Source organism: Lissotriton helveticus, chromosome 1_1 (genome assembly GCF_964261635.1).
Source record: "Lissotriton helveticus chromosome 1_1, aLisHel1.1, whole genome shotgun sequence".
NCBI lineage: Eukaryota > Metazoa > Chordata > Amphibia > Caudata > Salamandridae > Lissotriton > Lissotriton helveticus.
Window position 1 is genome coordinate 2,003,556,605 of NC_136057.1, and position 17,632 is coordinate 2,003,574,236.

The following is a 17,632-nucleotide window of genomic DNA, read 5'->3' on the forward strand; positions in this document are numbered from 1 at the left end:
TTGGCATAGCCAATAGCTTTCGCTTTTGGAGCCTTATAAGTGTTTAGTTATGCAGCACTATATCCTTGGTGCAACAACATCAACTGTTGCATGGCTAAACACGTATAAGGTCCCGAAGGCAAGACCTATAGGCCATACCAATGCTTGTTCTGTGAGGCTCCCAAAACCGATGTATGCCTGGCTTAGCTAAGGCCTTTTGATTTTACTAAAATGATGCATCTGATACACTTGCTTATAGGGGCTTTCAGCCAGCACTCTTTTATGCATCATCTGTTGTGTCATTCACATGCCCTTTTGCCTATTACACCATACAGCATGTGGCGGTAGGTCGGCCACTGCAGTCACTAGCTAACTACACTGTGAGTGACTGTATACTGGTCTTTCACAAGGAGCACATCCGCAAACAAAGTAATTCCTTTCCATGCAGGGACTAGTACGGCAATAAGAGTTTTCAACACTCCAATGTATTTGTGCCTTCAGCCAATGTATTTTTTTTTATTGGTGATGGCCTGGCAGGTCCTCTAATACTAACGTTTTTTTCAAACCATGACATAAGCTAAATGCCAAAGTCAAAAGGCTGATTTAAGTTTGAATTTAGCCAAGACCTTTTCGTCTAATTTTATATATGCAAATATTGTAATTACTTATAAGGACTTTAAGACAACTGTTCAAATACACCACTTTTCTTCCACCCACTATGCTATTCAGCAGCGGGCACCCCTCTTCAGCCATTGACTAACTTCACCGTGAGCATGTTATGCAGGCCTCGCGCAACGAGCACATCCACACAAAAGCAGCCCTCTTCAGTGGCAAGGTGTGCTTTTCGAAAAGAAAAAAAAAAGAGGTGAACACATGTGTAGCAGCCAATGTACCTTTTTTGCAAAACTTTGTTATAAAAACAGTTTTAGATGGCCGCCTATGCTTGTGCATAAATGAGCACGCATGTACACCCATCTTTATGATGGTTTTATAAGGTCTCTGCAGTGTTGCAATACTTTCATTCCTGCTGCTGGACACAGCACCGTCTTGGCACTCTCTCAGACAGACATATTTATAACACCTGAGAATTTCTGCATCGAGCATGCACTGATTCTTTACTATCACAGGACCAGAGATGCTGGATCTTTTTCTCTTAGCACTTCATATCATTCTACCGAATTAAATGGTGCTCAACGTGTATAGAACTAATGCTGGTGAAAAAATTTGATTTGGCCTAGCGTCGATTTCAAATCCTGAACTCCCAGGTCACACCTGATGCAAGCAGTGAATTTTCATCTCTCTGGGCCATCGCTGTGAACTTTTTACAGCAAAAGCGAAATGTATGCACTTGACGTTTCATACTATGAACATACGTATACACTTAACATGTTAATTGCCCAGATATTTGTTCTTTTTGCAAGTAGATCCGTGGCAGTGATGTGGCTAGTAGCCATCTCTGCTGCTATCCACCTCATCAAAAGTCTCTTACTGCAATAGTGCTAACCCATAATTCAAACTCCCTGGCCGGAGGCTCGTGAACTTCAGTAAACATCGAATGGCAGGATACATAGTTTCACATAAGGCACGGTTTATTTGTGAGTGTTGACATGTGCTACCTGCTGTTTCTAAGAAGTCGGTACGTTCGCTGCAGTGACCAGGGACTCTCTTTATCCAATGGGACAAGAGCTAATCATCCAAAACACTATTTCCATCTTCTCATTTAGAGAACGATGCCCTTGAGCAGGTTTCAGGTTTCTCATGCACAGTTGCTGGTGCCCCATGTCATTTGTGACACCTTCAACCAGTTTTGTAATTTAATCTAAAAAGTATGTTGCATTCTGGGACTTGTAGTTTCACTAAGTATAGGATTCAAAATTCACATCATATCGGGCGAAGTGTCACATTATGATATGGGGCTCCTTATTCGCTGTACGTCTGTGTCACACTGCATGGATCAGACGAAATTGCCCCTTTGTAAAGGATACCATTTTAGGGGCAACCCAGTAGCATGTATCTCGAACTTGGAAAATGTAAAGTGCGAAGAACACAACAGTGCTGCTCAGAGGCACCTGCTAATTCAGAGACCCCCCCAAAAAAGATCAGCCCATGTTGCCTCTTGCAATGTGTTAATTACTGCCAATTTTATGAACCCCTTCCCTCGCGAGAGCATGCCAAAAGCCTTACCAAGGACAGCACTTTCAGTGCACACGCATCCCATAAATAGAGCTAAGATTAGTTAAGCAGCATCACTTTCAAAAGGCTTGAGTTCTTCTCTTCTTTTGATACAACTGTCTGGTAAAAGGCACTCGCCGTCTGCGATCTGCCGCAGCATGTCAACACAAGCGCGTTCCTCGCGCTTAAAGGAGGCAGGAGGGGAAGGGGTGAAAGGAGGGGCGAGTGAAAGTGATTAACTTGCAAGAGCAAGCAGTGCCATATGGTGCCGCGTGCTCCCGCAAGTGAATCGCCACACATGCACATGTTGCCATTGAAGGCAATGGAACGCGTGCATGTTTTTGGCTGAAAAGCCAACGCGATTGCAAAAGGTCTTTTTGCCTATGCAATGCATGCGCGCTGCGTAGGCAAGACCTAAAAATCACGGACTCAGTGTCTCAGACTCATTTTCACACTCGCTCGTTCGCCTGCTTAGTTGCTCACTGCTTCACTCACTAACCCACTCCCACCGACTCACATACTGTCATACTCATCCACAGGCACATCTTCAGCCCATAATTCACTAATTAATTCACTGTTGACCGCTCACTCACATACTCAATGACTTTGCACCTCTTTCACTCACTTACCACCTCAATCACTTTAGCAAAAACTCACAGTCGCTGATACACTCACACATCCATCACTCACTATCCCACTCATTGTCTAGTCACTGTAACCTTCACTTCCACAGTTGATCCTTTACACCCGTCCACTTGTGTCACTCAATCACACACTCATTCGCTCGCTCATTTGCATAAGCTTTGCATTCTCAGGGACCCCTTTCTCAGACCACCATGTAAAGATGGAATAGTGGTGTGAGTCATACGTCCCACCCTCCTGGATTGGGAGACTCTGGATTCAGTGACAGTGACAGGGTTAGTGGTGTGAAGCTGACATACTGCAGATGTTTAGTGCTCCCAGCATCTGTCCATGCCTTGTTCCACAGCACATACATGTGCTCAGGTTCTGTGCTTGAATCCCAGGGCATGCCCCTAGGTGTCCGTCCAGATATATGAGACCAGATGTCGAACGGGCTGTATGCAATGCCTGTGACACAGACTGCGGTGCACGTACAGGCACCACGGACAGCAGCAGAGGGAAAAGTACAGGTTTTGTACGCTCCAGTCCCGGGATATTTTGGTGCAAATCCAGTCTCATTTCAGAAAAGTGTTATGGTCCTCAATGTAGGCCCCTTGAGTGGTCATCTCCTGCTAATGAAGAGCCTGGAAGCTCGGCTGATGTGAGCACTATAAAACACAGGCTTTGCGCATATATAACCTGATCACTTTACATACAATGTGCACATTGAATCGCAAACTGCCCTAATTTCACCGCGGCTGCACCCTTACTTTCACGTGAGATCAGATTACAGGGACGTTACAGACTGGATCTAACTGCAGAGAAAGGTCAGATCTATATTCACCCAGGTGAAAACGCCATTGGCCAGTTACAGGTGATTTCGCTTTGATCCCGGTCCTGCTGCAGGTGGTGTTGTGGCATATACTGATCTGCTGCGGAGAAACTTCCGGTTGATTCCAGTGGCCTCTTGGAGCTGGCTGTTGGTGCCTAATGGCGCTTATAGGCTGTGTCTAATTTCTTAGAAGAATAATCTATGCCGGGGCCCAAATGTTCTCAGAATCCCACTGGTGTGATGCCACATGTAGGGGTTGCCGAATATTAAGACCATATTTCACCTCTGCCTCTTTATTTCACTGACATACTCTCCCCGCCGCTTTATATCATTGACTCGTTTTCATCCTTTTTTTTCTTTTTGCATTTTTATATTGCCCTGTCTGGACCCAACATTATCGGAGCGCTTTACACGAGCACCCTTCACATTACACAAGGACTCATTCATTTTGTTCTGTATTTTCCAGGCACAGGCCACAGGGAGGTTAAGTGATTTACCCAGAATCACAGGATGTTGAGTGTTGTGGAGCCAACGCAGAGACTAGAACCTTGTGTCCCAAGTTCCAAAGTCGACAGTGCCTTGATTTTAGGGTGAAATCAAGGGGAAAGGCATCAGGTGGACTTTGTGATGTGCTACTGTTATGTACCATTGAGGGTGTGTTTATGCAGAGCAGGTCACACAGAAGGTTTTCTACCTGTAACTATTTTTCATACTCTTTGGAATCGTCTACGATTAATATAAACAAATAGACACACTTCTAGACTAGACCCAAGAAGACAGGACTGAGGCATGGAGAACCACCCCTTACTCTCGCTAGTGTTTGTGGCATTGAACTTATCGGGTAGACAGTGTGTCCACTCAGGCAATATTTCGGGAGAAATGCAAATAACAGAGTAGGGATTTTGCAGGTTTACATAGCGTGAACTCGACCCCACCCGAATACATCGGAGCGCTTTACATAGCCACCAGTTCCATTTACACAAAGACACATTGACCTGTTACTTAGGCACGGGGGTTTGAATGACCTGCCCAGAATCACTGGATGGTGAGATAACGCCGAGACTCGGACCTGTTTACCCAGTGTCAGAGTCGGCGGCTCAGCCTTTACACCAGTTACTACGCCCCCTGCACAGAGACTCCACCCCCCCACATCGATTACGCACAGAATCTGCAGGTCGTGATATTCATGCCAATTTTCCTGTGATATTATTAAAATATCTAATAATAGGAGTCGCCGGGGCACTTATATAAGAACTTCCCTCGTGCAATTAGTGACCGTCAATTAGCCTGTCTAGCTTACAGAGGACAGGACTTTAACACAGGGTTGGATAGAACACGTTTTTCATCAATTGAAATATGGAAAGATTTCTGCCTTGGATCCAGATGAACGGGCAGAGACCATGGCAATCCACCAGTAAAGAGCAGGCAGGAAATGTCTTAACTGGATAGCCCTGGCCACCTCATTGGCTGGAATTGTACTGCGAGCTTCTGCCCCAGCATGTTTCTTTCTCCCACTATTTCCCACTCTCAATTAATTAGGAAGCAGCTCAAGACCTGGCTGTTCGGACAGTAATCATACCCCTCCCCAGCGCCTTGAGACCCTCCCGGGTGAGTAGCGCGCTCTACAAATGCCGTGATTGATTGATTGATTGATTGACACCCAGAATAGATCTAAGCCTTTTGTAGTCCAGAGATACCCACGTAATCGCTGATTGGCAGACTTCAGGGCGTAGACTTGGGGGTGCCAGTCATATGTCAGAGTTACCGGGCACATTTTACCCTCCTGCTGAGTCAGACTTGCTCTGAAGTGAATGTGCACACGTCTGGAGCATCACTCACTTACACAATGTTTATGTGCCTGGAGAAAATTCAGGGTTCCCTCAGTGTAGTAGAAAAAAAACTACAAGCACAAGCTCGCGCGGCTGCAGGGGGAGGCGCGTGCGCCCTCGCGTGGCAGCAGGGGGGATTAGGGGGGCTTGCACAATTCACTTGCGGGAGCGATAATTGCTACCATAGGGCAGCGCTTTCTCCCGCAAGTGAATCACCACACGTGTACGCGCTGCCATTGAAGGCAATGGAACGCGTGCGCATTTTTGGCTGAAAAGCCGTACCGATAACAAAAGGTCTTTTTGCCTATGCAGCGCATGCGTGCTGCGTAAGCGAGACCTAAAAATGGTCCTACCAGGCAGGAGTAAGCATATGTTTCTGTGCCTGCATCTGAGTCCCAAATCCTAAGATGGCTGCTGCCACATGGTTTTTGATGTGGTGAAGCCAATCAGATCTCAGCTTGAGAGCTTTCTGGTATGCAAAACCTCACACAGTGAAATATACAAAGTGTTTGAGCACTACTTCTTGAAAACTACTGAACAGGTTTACATCAAGTCCAAAAAGCACTCTTTCTCGACCAAGATTTTTCTTCCAAATTTGGTGTAAATCCATTCACCAGTTTGGGCTGTAGCTGTGTCCAAAGTTCCTTTAAAAAATGAATGGGGAAAGCATGCTCTTGGACCCCTCCTTTTTCTCTTCCCCCACTTGACGGATCTCTGAAATTTTCAATGTGCCAACTAGTCCGAAAGTAGCACTTTTTTGGAACGTTTTGTGGAGATACGTCAAAAGGCTTCAAAGATATATAAGTAAACGAAAACATGCATTTCTGATGGAAACACTATCCTAACCATAACTACCCAGGCGTGATCACACCTCGGTAATGCATATTTACTGAAAAACAAAACAAATGTTAAAATGACATTGTAGTTAGGTATGGAGATAATATCTTACTCTGCATTATACAAACTTAGAAATTGACTGAAAAACAAAGTTTAAAGGAACTTTATAGTTAGGTGAAAATGTCAGTTAAATTATACCATTTAAACAAAAAAACACACTGAAATTGACCAGTTATAGTTATCTCAAGTAACTATAACTTATGCCCTAATTTAAGTATAAATCACACCCTCGCCATGAACAGTGTTGTCATCAATGATCTCATCTCTGATGTTGCAGTGCCGTCATCATAATGTCATGTTCTATGACATCATTCTTAAAAACGTTCAAAAAGGGTCATCAAAACTTGGATCCTGCAAAGCAAAAGACTACTTAGTTGCACACCTGTTTGTGTGCAGTCAAGAGCTGATCCCTGGTGTGGGTACTTTACTTTCATGCAAAAACAAACTTTCCATAATCCATACAGAAGAGCTCAATGTGATGACAGAGAAGATTTCTATCTTATTGAAAGGCAGCTGCCGCTTGAGGAGGAGGACTTTAACCAGGCTTGACGGTATTGTCTGAAACCATTGATGTTGGGGCTCTGTCATCCTCCTGGCTCTTCCTCTTCACAGAATTGAGCATCCTGTTGTGCCATGTCCTGTGATGCATTAATATCCCAGTAATACCAAATCAATCCCTTTATTCACAACCTCTAGAAAATTGTTTCTCGCACTGGATGCAGGTCACTATTTTTGCTGAGTGTGGGTCTTCCTGGTGCTCCTCATTAAACTGCTCTTCCAGCTCTTGCCCGCCAGGTGCCATTGATTTGGGGAAACACAAACAAAAATATGATGCTATGGGACCAATTGTATCTCAAACAATGCTCAAACAGGTTTATAAATTACCTATCCGATCCTATTTCTTATTTTAGAACAAATTAATTTGGGGAAAATTCCCTCAAAAAGGAGAAACAATCAGCAGAAAAGAGTGCACACAAGTGTGAATAGTGTGATCTGCCACTCACTAGTAAGAGTAAGAGGGTGGGAAGTTCCTGTCTATGCATTAGACTAACAATACCAGCCAGTGAGGTGGTGTTTCTCTATTTCTCACAGGTACCACAGTACCATCTCTGGAAACTGCAGTACCGCAACACCTAAAAATGCAGAAATTCAACTAAAATGTTGTAGAGACCTTTCTTATTTGGGGCTGTGAGGAAACTGCTATGCTCAAATTTTAATTAAACCTACCCTTTCAAAGTGAACAGAGCTCTTTTTTTAAATTTATATCGTACAGGTTTCTGGGTCCTGTGGGATTGCAGACCTGCAGAAAACACATGTGTCTGTGGCATGGAGAACCACCCCATGCCAATAGGTCAAACTCGGGTAAATGCGAGACCTTTTGCATTGCAAATGCTTGTTTTATTTTAACACACTCACAAATACTTCTTGGGAGAACAGTCCCTTCCATATAGGAAACATTTCATTGACTGAACAAATCTCTGAACTTACAGAAAACTTGTATTCACTTGATTGTTTTCACCCTCGGCCACTCCTTGCAAAATTTGATAAACTCTTTAATGACTTTCATTTTCGGTCCTTTTACCACTCTTCTTTCGAAAATCTGTTACAACACATCATTAAATGAGGCAACAACAGACTCGTCTGAAGGATATTTTCCACGTGTACTAATTCTCACCTGTAAATCTAGATAAGCATCCAACAACATTACAATTGTCTGAAATAAAACTAACATCTAAGCTATGTTTATAAAGCATAGATGTAATTTTGATCAACTTGAGAAGGCAGCAAAAACGATGTGGGAGAAACGAGGAAATCGCACAAATGGATCAGAGAGGGGGGGTAAAGGACATGTTCCATTTTGCATGGTAATAAGGCAGAAGCGACTATTCTGCACTATGGAGGATAGTGAGAAGAGCAAAAGGGGTGGCGTGCCATCCTATCTGCTAGAGATGTACAGTCAATTGGGAGGGTTAACATCATAAATTCTCCATGTGTGGAGGAATGTGAACTGTTGTATGTGTTGGGAGTTACTTATTTTGTGTAGTTGTGACATCCGGTATTTCGAACAGATAAAGCTGCTCTAGCCAGACCTACAAGTCAGGAATGCTGTAGAATGTTTTGAGGGCACATGGAGTCCAAGGATAAATGGAGCAAAATGCATATGCTAATGATGGCAGCGTGTCAGCATTAGGGAGATATTTGATCAGGTCTCATTTTCACTGTCTGCAAAATGTTTTGCAACTTTCTAGCATGAATACACCCAAGAATGTAGAGAGCATTTTGTATACAGCTATCAACAGCAGCATTGCAGCATAACGCCTTCAGCAACCTGTATAGCATGCCCTCGTCAAAAAAGTTCCCATATCACACACAAAAGACACGGAAGAAAGAATCTTGAAGAAGGACCAGAAATTGGAGAACAACACTAAGCGGCGCAAAGGTAAGGACGAGGTGGGGAGATTGGGGAGGAGACAGGCAGAAAGTCGCGGTGGGACTTTTCAGAAGGCAGGAACAGAGCTTGGTACACAGACGAGATCTAGGGGAATGCAAAACACAAAAAAACACCCCCACACTTTGACAAAGCTAATCGTTTTTATTTTTGTATAAATACATTTTTACTTATGTTTAAAAGGAGGAAAAACATGGGGGAGGCAGCTGTGAAAGAGAACTGCAAACATTGAATAGGTACAGCATAGGCCGCAGCAATAAATCATGCTGACTTACAAACAGGACAGGTGAAGCATGAAAGATGAAGTACAAGAGACGGTTGTTTGCGCTATATAAAACTGCAGAATAAACAGAGACAATACTAGATAGCACGATGCTCTAGTGTTTTTTATTAACAGTACTTTGTTTTAATCATTCGAGGTAGTAAAGCACCTTGGAAAGAATCGTATATTTTGATAATCAAATGCGAATTTCGGTATTGGAACCTGTGGCCACTGGTCGAATTTCTCCACCTTTCTTATTCATCTGCGATAATGGGCTAAATAAAGCGTGTGTCTCAGTGAGGATTTTATATTGGAAATACAACTTCGTGTGACATTAGATATTCCGAAAATAAATTTTAGTTTTCAAAGTGTGAACTCGCAGGAAAAATGTGCACCGCCCAGTAACGATTTCGTTTCGCAGAGGGCATTGGTTGTTTGGAGGTGTTATTTTACCGGTAGGTGCACACGAGATCGCAGCCGCATCTGGAGGAGGAGTGTATACAATGTGTAGTGGTGACCCTTCGCTTTTCACCAGCAGCTTCCTTTGTCTGCAAGCAACAGGTGTCACCAACTCCTAGTGTGCAGTGGGTAAATTGTTTAGTTTGGAAGGAACCTGAGCACACAAGATCTTCTAATCCCGGCGCAGACACTTCAAGAAGACATCGTGTGGTTTTGGGCAGATCAGTGTGCCTCAGATTGTCTTACATGTTATCAGTCTCGGAGATTACGGAAACCCTCTCCAGCCTGAGGCCAGGAGCATAAGCTGCTCACTGGCCACCTTGCCCCGATGAAGCCCAGGCTCTCTCCATGTCACACCGACCCAATTTAGGATTCGCCGGTGTTCGCTCTCTTTAAGAGCTATAAGAGTGCTCGGGTGAACTCTCAGAGCTTCCTTTCCTAAACGAACGTCCCTCCTTGAAGCACGGCGCTGAGCTCCTGCCCCGTCCGCAGTTTCACCAGCCTGCGTTCAAACTGTTTGCCATAGCCAGGGCTCTGTGCCCCATCCGTAGGATCCCAATCACCCTTCCTTAGGCACGGTTTCTCACACCACCTCCCCTCCTGTTTTCACCAGAGCTCCACGGGCGTTGCTCACGTTCTCCACCATGGCCGGGCTTCCCCCGTACCCAGAGCGGCTCTATCGGCTGAACTCTGCCCGGATCTCAACCTCCCAAGTCTGCTTCCACCTCCACGTCAGCCCCAGGAAACACGTAGGCCCAGCCCGAGCACGCGCCCTGGGCATACTGACGTCAGCGCCGTAGTAGACCAGAGGAAAAAAAAAAACAGCCGGAAGATTTGCCTGTGAGCTGGCGGGGCTCCCGTGCTCGTGGAGAGCCCCGCCTGCTGCCGAGGGAGAGAGGGAGACACCGAAAGAGCCCGGGGGGGGAAGATGTGTGCGTGTCTGTGTGTGTGTGTGCGTGTGTGCGTGTGTGCACGCGTGTCTGTGAGCATTTCATTTCTAATTGAGCTCGTTAACAGAAAGCGAAAGCGCGCCCACACAGCAAGCAGCCAGCAGCAAAAGCGCGCTCACAAGGGCAAATCTGAGACACAAAAAGCGCGTGGCCGACTCGTGTCTCACATTCCCAGAAGTCAGCAACATAAGTTGTCGAGCTTGGACGCATGCTTTTCCAGCTCGACCTAAAGAACAGGAAACCGATAACAACATGGAGCATTTCAGGATATACTGCAGACACTGTTATAAAGTTGTGGCCTGTGGTGAAGTAAATAGAAGAAAATATAAAGTGGCAATGGATCGGCATATACCAACAGAACACAAAAATTTGAGCACAAAATAAAATAGGTAATAATAAAGTTTAAAACATTTAAAACAATATCAAAAACATTTACAAAAACTTTATTCAAAAAGCTGTAAAAGAATTGGTAATAAAAAAAGTTAAAAAAGGATATAAAAATGACAAAAGTAGTATTTGAAAAAGCTAAAAACTGCAAAAAAAGTGTATAAACTGTATATGTTGTTTGGGAAAAGGATCTGGTTACATTAAAAGGCCCGGTGCATGAGTGGGTTGGCTGCCTGCTGGGGGTTCGGTGCCTGCAGGTAATTGAGCAAAGGGCTTAGTGGCTAATCCCACGCCATGCATGAGTTAAAGCTATACTTAGTGATATATTTTATGAGCAAAACAACCCCCAGAAATCCACTGATAAGTAAGGAAATAGATTTTAGCTGAGGTTTATAAAAAAAAAACTGTAGAAATTGACTGAAAAAAACAAGTGACGTGATTGTTGGGTGTTATATTAACTTAATAGCTGACTTTAAAAAATAAAAAAGAACACTGAAACTCACCAACTATAGTAACTGAGCTATCCTCACCATGATCTGCATATGACTTCACATATGACATCGTTCATGACATGTTAAATGACATAATTGATGACAGCGCTGGTTTCGTACAATCGTTGTTGCAATTGTAAGAGATATGTATGCACTGTAAGAATATTAGGTGTATTTGTGTGTAGAAGTAATTGTACAAATAACAATTTAAAAAGTACTTACTAATTATTTGTTTTATTTAATAAATTTATAGTGCTACTACTCAGAGGGCTAGATGTATGACCATATTTTGCAGTCACAAACAGGGAATCAGCCCGTTTGCAACCCATGAACAAACCCTACTTTGCGACTCTGTAACCTCTTACTGACTCGCAAAATAGGGTTTGCGACTCGCAATTCAGAAGGGGCGTGGCAAGGGCATCCCTGACTCAAACTGCAATGTAAGATTGTTTTATGACCGCAATTGTGGTCGCAAAACACTCACAGTTTACCACCTACATCAAGTAGGTGGTAAGCTACTCGCACATGGGAAGGGGTCCCCAGGGGACCTACATTCCTACATTTGTGTAGGCATTCTCTGTTAAGAGTGCATGGTCAGGAGACACACAAAGTCAGGATTAACAAACGTAACACAGTAGTTGGAGTTTTCTATACTAATAAAACGTTACTGCTACCAAAAGGAACCATTCTCAGCAAACTTGGAATAATGACTGTTAACGCGGGATTTCTGGTCTATTGTTATAGATCTAGATCCCGACTCCGGTCGACTGAACCGTTGCTACCTGTCATAGAGTAAAAGGCAATCCACTACTAGGTCAATCAGTTAATGACTTACTCCACTCTAAAGAACCACTGAAGCTTAAAAAGTTTAAAAGTTTATTACAAAGCCAAACTTAACTGGAGATACAAACATCTCAATATAAGGTTCAAAAGATATACGGGTATCAATACAAACATGAATTTTCTAAATGCTCTTAGTCGGCAGAAGAATATTACCAAAACCAATTCAAAAATCATCAAAGTTGCAAGAATAGACACAAGCTGTAGCTTATGAGTCATTTACAGAAAGGAAGAAAATCAGATTAGACTGTCCCTACACTAGACTAAGTGACATCCCTACTTAGCAAGATCTTAACCTAAAAAGGTGTCAGCAGTGGTGACTTCCAAAGAAGATCACACACTTCCCTTAGTCTTTGTTTCAAAAACGATGTCTTGCAGTTCCCTATCTGCCTACCCATCCGCTCTCTTAGGTTCCTCAGATCATCTGCCTTAACTCCACCCCGGGGTACTGTCCCTAATACAAAGTCACATTTACAATAGAAACGCCCTTTGGAGACACCCCTTAGAGACGCCCCTCACGTGGTGTTGGTTCTGGTATGTTCCATGCTGGTACTCCTCTGGGCCCATCGTTAGCGTTGACCTTGCTTCCCAGGCTCCTCTCCCGCAAGACGGTACCCCCAGGAAATTCCTGAAGACTCCTCCAGGCCTGTGCCTGGCTCTCTTGAACAAAAGTCTATTCATCACTCTCTTGATTAAAACCTCCTCGCACCTGCAAACAGACACTTGTACTGTGGGCCCCAAATTCCGGCCTCCATCATATCTTTAAGTCGTAAACCATTCGAACAAGCTCCACAAATTGTGCCTAGCACGACCTTTCTCTAACGAGCACATACAGATCAAACGAAATGACTTTGTCTATTCAGGCCTATCTAGAATTACATGAACGGGCCTGTACACTCTGCAAAACATTTAATTTCTTCTAAACAATATTCTAACTTATTACACACACAATGATTATATGAAACGTCTATAAAACATATTTCAGTTCTAGGATCAATACTACTTTGAATTACAATAACATTGAAATCCACCATCGTGTAAGAGTGTAACAGCATCTTGTACTCTATGTGAACTGCCATGTGGCCTACACATTTCTACGTTTAGCAGCATTACATTTTCCCCTGCCACCGCCACATAACATGGGATTTCAACAGCATTCTAACATCACTACAAACATCTACATTAGTTCTTCACACTTGATATAAGTATTCTATTTTAATTAAACACTCTTATGTGGTTTCACTCTATAGATTCGACACTCTTATATAATGTTTACTAACTAATACAACGTGCTTGTAAATATGGTGCACTTCTATGTTTTCTTGATTTGCGCTCTCTCAATCCCCCCTTTGATGACTTTTAGTAGTCATCATCATCATTACAATACCATCCCTGAGGTAAGGTCTGAGTCAAACTGAAGTCGTTGCAGTACCCCCTCGTTTCATCATCTCTAGAGCCTTTAGACTCCTGTACTGATTATCCTGCATCGCAGTCAATCTCCTCTCTTGCCTTCTCATGGTTCTTTGCAACCTGTTTGATCTATACCATTGGTACAGCCGCACCAACCCCCACAAGGTAATTATACAAATCACTATTATGATGATAGGTTTCAGTATGTACCAAATGATATTCTTTCCTAGGTTGGCAAACCAACCTCCAACTTTACCTATTCCTTGACCTACTTTTTCCCACACTGTTACCTTTGTCAAATCCTCAATTTCATGGTGTATTTCAGTAATGTTCCGAATGTACGTTTCTAAAGGTTTTGAGTTGTCTGGAATGTAAGTGCAACATTCCTGGACCTTCAAAGCCTTACAGACTCCTCCCTCTTTGGCTAACAGAACATCTAGAGCAAGTCGGTTCTGAAGAACCATTGCCCTTATCGATTGCATTTCTCCCTCCACCAGCATTAGTGACCTAGCAGTGCTGGCGGACAACCTATCTACAACTGTTGCCAATCTTCTAATCTTGACATCATTTAGTGCTATCCCTAGAATGGGAAACATAGCACCGAATACGTCTCCAACTACCTCCTCAGCGCTTACATCCCTTCTTCCTCTAGCTTGAGTTCCTCCCTCTATAATTTCCAAATCCTTAGCATGGTATATTTTGGGGAAGACAATTGCCAAATAACATGATCCAATTATCTGGTAGTTTCACGTATGCATTTCTTCCACAGACAAAATATACATTTGGGATCACCTGCATTTCTTTCAAGAAATCCTTCGAATAATATTCTAATTGGAAAGCATGTTCACAACTCACTTTTCCCACAAACACATTCTCATAATAGGTTTCACCCCTATGTATACACAGTTTCCCCTTTTTCTCTCGATCTAAAGCTATTGGACCATTGCTACCCTTTCTTTGGTGTGCCCTTTCTTCCTCGGTCCAATCTGTTTTCCATTGACCTGAAGCTTTTAAAATCTTCTGTCTCCTGTATCGATCATCCACCTGCCCTACAAACTTTTTCTCAATTTCTGACACTTTACAAGTCAAATTATTTCTTCGGGCATGTGAAGTATCTAATGTTTTCCAGGGAAGGAAAAACTTCTGTAATCTGTCTTCACTCTTATAATAATCCCACTTATTTAAATGCTTGTAGTTCGGCACTTCAGGTAAAATAGCATCGAAGTTTGAAAAATAGTATTCAAACCCATCACGTTCATAAAATATGCTCAGCAACAAACTACATGTGATTCCATAAGTCAATGGAAGATGATGATATCTGATACCTTCGTCTACAGAGGCTGGCAATTTCATGCACACATAACAATTCTTAGCCTCCATAACATCGATATATTCATAAAGCAATTTAGCATACGCATTCGATTTAAAATTTCCCTGTGATTCATCTACATGTAACCTACGAGTCTCTGCTGCTAGCAAAGCTTTATCTTTCTCTAAATTGTCCCCCTTTTTACCAGCAATAGTAGGTTTCTGTGTCGATAACATTTTTGCTTCCTTTGCAGCCTTTTCTTCATTTTCATGCCCCACTATATATGATATAGTAACTACTAAAGCTATAAGAAAAATCACTCCCACTAAAAGTGTGCCTATTATAGATTTGGCCCTGCGGTTCGGGTTGCCAACCTCCATGATCTCAAACAGTGTAGTTCCAGTTTTCTTCCACAGCACAATGTCTCTTTTCGAACCACACCTGGAAGCTGATAATCTTCTCCGCAAAATCAGTCTTTGTGTTCTATAGCAACAGACAACCCTAGCCCTTCTCCGTCCACTAAATGGAAGTCCCTAGTTTCTTCTTTCTTCAACTTGGCGCTAGGTTATCTCTCACTTTGTTTATTTACAAAGTCTTTCACACAGTCTTTTAGCAATCCGAAATTATACGTGTTCCAGCGACTCTAATCACGGCTTCTAATATTTCCAAACGAAGAAGGACCTCCCCAAGTATTGACCTCCTTGGACAACAAGTCGGGAAATCTATTCTGTTCAAAACCAGGTCTCTTATTCCACTCAGATAAGGAGGATAGGGGATATTGAGTGTCAGCAACCCTTCGATCTCCACTCCCGGTATCAACAACACTATTTCCACTGTTATGATGGGGTCAGTACTGATCAGGGTCACTTCCCTCACCCTCCCAGTTCCCTGTACACTGGACATCTGCAGCGAGGTAGGCCCACTCAGGAGTAGCGTATCTTCTGCAAGGCACTCGCACCCTCCTCGATCTTCTCAGACCTTCCTGTTCCTGTCCTTGTGCACTTTCGTCCAAATCCGAGTCTTCAGATACAGGGGCAAGAGTTTTCTCTGGAGCTGGCTTCAAGCTTGGCCTCTTTCTTCTTTCAGGCCAACTATCTTCTCCACGCTTTGTTCTCCTGTATCTTGTCCTCCCATTCAGTTCTTGATCACTCTGGGCTTGATCTGGGTCTGAGCCGTATTCACAGCAACTTTCTCCTTCTGTGGCAACTTCAGTTTCACTGCCGTCCTGTCCTTCTTCTTCTTGTTCTGTAGCGCTCCCAACTTCTTCCAACACCCCCACAGCTTGACTGATCCCCTCTAGTGGTTCACCATCCACAGCTGGATTTTCATCTGCGAGAGGAGCTGTTTCTTCCAGGGGTGCTGGAACTCTTTGAGTATGGGAAGCGTGAATCCAGTTTGGCAGCCCTCCACACTTCACAGCGGTATTCGTTGTCAGGATAACTTGATAGGGGCCCTTCCAACGCACGTCTAAGCAGTTCTTCCGGACGTGCTTCTTCAGCAGGATCCAGTCACCTGGGCACAAGTCGTGACATAGATCTCTTGAAGATGGAACTTCAGCAGCCTGCACCTGAAGAGACACAGAATGAATGGCGTCAGACAGACCCTTGCAGTAATCCAGGATCAGGTCATCTGTAATATTCAACAAAGCTGTAGTTGGTCCAGACGGAAGTCTCATTGCCCTCCCCATTAAAACTTCATGTGGAGAGAGACCTGTCCTCCTGTCTGGTGTGCTACGCATACTCATGAGTACCAAGGGCAGAGCATCAGGCCAACTTAAGGAAGTCGATGAACATACTTTGGCTATTCGGGACTTCAAAGTGCCATTGATCTGCTCCACGATACCTGAAGCCTCTGGTCGATAGCTGCAGTGCAACTTCTGATCAATGTTCAATGCCGAGCAAAGCATTTTCACAACTTCAATGTTGAAATGAGTTCCTCGATCTGATTCCAGGGAGGTCGGCACCCCGAAGCGCGGGATCAACTCTCTAAGCAACAACTTTGCTACTGTGAGTGTGTCGCACCTGCGTGTAGGGTATGCTTCTACCCATCTGGAAAATATGCATACAACCACCAGAACATACCTGAGGCGGTTGCTTTTTGGCATCTCAATGAAATCTAATTGCATTCTGTTGAAAGGCCCCCCAGACCTCCCAATGTGACTCATTGTAACTGGTGTTCTTTTCCCTACGTTCAGTTGTTGACAAGTAACGCAACTCCTACAGACTGCTTCTGCTGCAATCCTGAATTTAGGACAATACCAGGTCTGCCTGAATACCCTCAGCATAGCATCTCTTCCTAAGTTTACTGGACCATGTATCTGTCGTGCCATTGGATTCACAAATTCCTCAGGTAATACTGCTCTACCATCTGCTGAAACCCAGAAGTCCATTTCACTTTTCACACAACCTGCTGTTTCCCATGCCTTTTTCTCAGAATCAGGTGCATTCTCTTGCATGTCTTTTAAATCCTCCCAAGTATCCACTGTTTCTAGCATCATATTTAACTCTGTCTTTTCCTGAGCCCCACCTACTTCCACCTCCGTGAAAGAATATCCATGCTCCGCACAATAGCGGGCAACTTCATCTGCATATCTATTACCCTGCGACACAAAATCTGTATTTTTGGTGTGGGCTACACATTTGACAATTGCAATTGCTGCTGGACCTTGTAATGCTTCTAACAACAGTCGCACAAATTCCCCATTTCGAATAGGCGAACCAGAGGAGGTCATGTAACCTCTCTGAG